This window comes from Durio zibethinus, unplaced genomic scaffold (assembly GCF_047325235.1).
Source record: "Durio zibethinus cultivar Kanyao isolate XHJ-2024 unplaced genomic scaffold, ASM4732523v1 HiC_scaffold_3, whole genome shotgun sequence".
In the NCBI taxonomy this organism is placed as follows: Eukaryota; Viridiplantae; Streptophyta; class Magnoliopsida; order Malvales; family Malvaceae; genus Durio; species Durio zibethinus.
In genome coordinates, this window is record NW_028323044.1 from 8,074,634 (window position 1) to 8,079,633 (window position 5,000).

Genomic DNA, 5,000 nt, shown 5'->3' on the forward strand with positions numbered 1-5,000 from the left:
GATGCTGTCCCGAGTGAAAAAAATGCGGCACCAGCACATGCTGGAGCCAAGCATGGGCACCGTGGCTCAAAATCGAACTTCGGCCAAGGCCTCGACCATCAATGGCACATGATGACGCATGGTGATGGCACATGCATCGACCATCATCGGCATAGGCTGCCCTTCGGTACGGGCACTTGCCTCGACCGCCATCGGCACAAGCTGGGCCCTGGTGTGGGTTGTTGCCTCAATCACCAGCGGCACATGCTGAGCCTTGGTGCGGGCGGTTGCCTCGAGCACCATCGGCAGACCCTGGGCCCTGGTGCGGCGGGTTGCCCCGATAACCATCGGCACACGCTGGGCCCTGGAGCGGCCGGTTGCCTCGATCACCATCGGCAAAAGCTGGGCCCTGGTGCGGTCGGTTGCCTCGACCACCATCGGCACACGCTGGGCCCTGGTGCGGGCGCTTGCCTCGAGCACCATCGGCACACGCTGGGCCCTGGTGCGGGCGCTTGCCTCGACCACCATCGGCACACGCTGGGCCCTGGTGCGGCAGGTTGCCTCGACCACCATCGGCACACGCTGGGCCCTGGTGCGGGCGCTTGCCTCGACCACCATCGGCACACGCTGGGCCCTGGTGCGGCAGGTTGCCTCGATCACCATCGGCACACGCTGGGCCCTGGTGCGGCAGCTTGCCTCGAGCACCATCGGCACACGCTCGGCCCTGGTGCGGTCGGTTGCCTCGAGCACCATCGGCACACGCTGGGCCCTGGTGCGGCAGGTTGCCTCGACCACCATCGGCAGCCTCGACCACCATCGGCACACGCTGGGCCCTGGTGCGGGCGCTTGCCTCGACCACCATCGGCACACGCTGGGCCCTGGTGCGGTCGGTTGCCTCGAGCACCATCGGCACACGCTGGGCCCTGGTGCGGGCGCTTGCCTCGACCACCATCGGCACACGCTGGGCCCTGGTGCGGGCGGTTGCCTCGACCACCATCGGCACACGCTGGGCCCTGGTGCGGGCGCTTGCCTCGACCACCATCGGCACACGCTGGGCCCTGGTGCGGCAGGTTGCCTCGACCACCATCGGCACACGCTGGGCCCTGGTGCGGGCGCTTGCCTCGAGCACCATCGGCACACGCTCGGCCCTGGTGCGGTCGGTTGCCTCGAGCACCATCGGCACACGCTGGGCCCTGGTGCGGGCGCTTGCCTCGACCACCATCGGCACACGCTCGGCCCTGGTGCGGTCGGTTGCCTCGGGCGCTTGCCTCGAGCACCATCCGCACACGCTGGGCCCTGGTGCGGCAGGTTGCCTCGAGCACCATCGGCACACGCTGGGCCCTGGTGCGGGAGCTTGCCTCGAGCGCCATCGGCACACGCTGGGCCCTGGTGGGGCAAGTTGCCTCGAGCACCATCGGCACACGCTGGGCCCTGGTGCGGTCGGTTGCCTCGAGCACCATCGGCACACGCTGGGCGCTGGTGCGGGCGCTTGCCTCGACCACCATCGGCACACGCTGGGCCCTGGTACGGCAGGTTGCCTCAATCACCATCGGCACACGCTGGGCCCTGGTGCGACAGGTTGCCTCGAGCACCATCGGCACACTATCGGCCCTGGTGCGGGCGGTTGCCTCGAGCACCATCGGCACACGCTGGGCCCTGGTGCGGGCGCTTGCCTCGAGCACCATCGGCACACGCTGGGCCCTGGTGCGGGCGCTTGCCTCGAGCACCATCGGCACACGCTGGGCCCTGGTGGGTTTAGGCACATCTTCAAATTTCTGCCATGCCAATGCCATTTTTATGGCTTGTAAATTCATACAATGGTCCCCTAAGCCTTCACGTGAAGTTTCGTTGGAAGATGACTCGTTTTCTATTTTTCATGATTTTCGAAACTTTTTGCGGTTCGAGATTTTTTAAAATTTTTTTATAAGGATTTTTGGCCCCAAATTTTGTAGGCATGATCCTTCTATTTTTGTTGGCATGCACAAAAAAATTCAGCTAAAAACTCGAAGTAGAGAAGATTTTGTGACCGTTTGAAAAAAGTGTCCCCATTTCAGACACTTTAACGGCTACTGGTAGCAAACCTGTAAAATCTCAAATGCTCTTTAAGGGGGTGTGAATTCTCAGAGGTTTGATGAGGGATAGGGGGCCAACACAAGGCCAAGTACCAGCACCCATCGCACATCATGTGCGCACACCCCCCCGGCCCCCCTCCCAATCGCCGGAACCCCAATGCCGCCGGTCAGGTTCTCCGGCGGTACTCCGGCGATGCTCCGGCGATGCTCCGGCGATGCTGTCCCGAGTGAAAAAAATGCGGCACCAGCACATGCTGGAGCCAAGCATGGGCACCGTGGCTCAAAATCGAACTTCGGCCAAGGCCTCGACCATCAATGGCACATGATGACGCATGGTGATGGCACATGCATCGACCATCATCGGCATAGGCTGCCCTTCGGTACGGGCACTTGCCTCGACCGCCATCGGCACAAGCTGGGCCCTGGTGTGGGTTGTTGCCTCGATCACCAGCGGCACATGCTGAGCCTTGGTGCGGGCGGTTGCCTCGAGCACCATCGGCAGACCCTGGGCCCTGGTGCGGCGGGTTGCCCCGATAACCATCGGCACACGCTGGGCCCTGGAGCGGCCGGTTGCCTCGATCACCATCGGCAAAAGCTGGGCCCTGGTGCGGTCGGTTGCCTCGAGCACCATCGGCACACGCTGGGCCCTGGTGCGGGCGCTTGCCTCGACCACCATCGGCACACGCTGGGCCCTGGTGCGGGCGCTTGCCTCGACCACCATCGGCACACGCTGGGCCCTGGTGCGGCAGGTTGCCTCGACCACCATCGGCACACGCTGGGCCCTGGTGCGGTCGGTTGCCTCGATCACCATCGGCACACGCTGGGCCCTGGTGCGGGCGGTTGCCTCGATCACCATCGGCACACGCTGGGCCCTGGTGCGGCAGCTTGCCTCGAGCACCATCGGCACACGCTCGGCCCTGGTGCGGTCGGTTGCCTCGAGCACCATCGGCACACGCTGGGCCCTGGTGCGGCAGGTTGCCTCGACCACCATCGGCAGCCTCGACCACCATCGGCACACGCTGGGCCCTGGTGCGGGCGCTCGCCTCGACCACCATCGGCACACGCTGGGCCCTGGTGCGGTCGGTTGCCTCGAGCACCATCGGCACACGCTGGGCCCTGGTGCGGGCGCTTGCCTCGACCACCATCGGCACACGCTGGGCCCTGGTGCGGGCGGTTGCCTCGACCACCATCGGCACACGCTGGGCCCTGGTGCGGCAGGTTGCCTCGACCACCATCGGCACACGCTGGGCCCTGGTGCGGGCGCTTGCCTCGAGCACCATCGGCACACGCTCGGCCCTGGTGCGGTCGGTTGCCTCGAGCACCATCGGCACACGCTGGGCCCTGGTGCGGCAGGTTGCCTCGACCATCATCGGCAGCCTCGACCACCATCGGCACACGCTGGGCCCTGGTGCGGGCGCTTGCCTCGACCACCATCGGCACACGCTCGGCCCTGGTGCGGTCGGTTGCCTCGGGCGCTTGCCTCGAGCACCATCCGCACACGTTGGGCCCTGGTGCGGCAGGTTGCCTCGAGCACCATCGGCACACGCTGGGCCCTGGTGCGGGAGCTTGCCTCGAGCGCCATCGGCACACGCTGGGCCCTGGTGGGGCAAGTTGCCTCGAGCACCATCGGCACACGCTGGGCCCTGGTGCGGTCGGTTGCCTCGAGCACCATCGGCACACGCTGGGCGCTGGTGCGGGCGCTTGCCTCGACCACCATCGGCACACGCTGGGCCCTGGTACGGCAGGTTGCCTCGATCACCATCGGCACACGCTGGGCCCTGGTGCGACAGGTTGCCTCGAGCACCATCGGCACACTATCGGCCCTGGTGCGGGCGGTTGCCTCGACCACCATCGGCACACGCTGGGCCCTGGTGCGGGCGCTTGCCTCGAGCACCATCGGCACACGCTGGGCCCTGGTGCGGGCGCTTGCCTCGAGCACCATCGGCACAGGCTGGGCCCTGGTGGGTTTAGGCACATCTTCAAATTTCTGCCGTGCCAATGCCATTTTTATGGCTTGTAAATTCATACAATGGTCCCCTAAGCCTTCACGTGAAGTTTCGTTGGAAGATGACTCGTTTTCTATTTTTCATGATTTTCGAAACTTTTTGCGGTTCGAGATTTTTTAAAATTTTTTTATAAGGATTTTTGGCCCCAAATTTTGTAGGCATGATCCTTCTATTTTTGTTGGCATGCACAAAAAAATTCAGCTAAAAACTCGAAGTAGAGAAGATTTTGTGACCGTTTGAAAAAAGTGTCCCCATTTCAGACACTTTAACGGCTACTGGTAGCAAACCTGTAAAATCTCAAATGCTCTTTAAGGGGGTGTGAATTCTCAGAGTTTTGATGAGGGATAGGGGGCCAACACAAGGCCAAGTACCAGCACCCATCGCACATCATGTGCGCACACCCCCCCGGCCCCCCTCCCAATCGCCGGAACCCCAATGCCGCCGGTCAGGTTCTCCGGCGGTACTCCGGCGATGCTCCGGCGATGCTCCGGCGATGCTGTCCCGAGTGAAAAAAATGCGGCACCAGCACATGCTGGAGCCAAGCATGGGCACCGTGGCTCAAAATCGAACTTCGGCCAAGGCCTCGACCATCAATGGCACATGATGACGCATGGTGATGGCACATGCATCGACCATCATCGGCATAGGCTGCCCTTCGGTACGGGCACTTGCCTCGACCGCCATCGGCACAAGCTGGGCCCTGGTGTGGGTTGTTGCCTCGATCACAATCGGCACATGCTGAGCCTTGGTGCGGGCGGTTGCCTCGAGCACCATCGGCAGACCCTGGGCCCTGGTGCGGCCGGTTGCCCCGATAACCATCGGCACACGCTGGGCCCTGGGGCGGGTGCTTGCCCCCAGCACCATCGGCACACGCTGGGCCCTGGTCCGGGCGGTTGCCCCCAGCACCATCGGCACACGCTGGGCCCTGGTGCGGGCGCTTGCC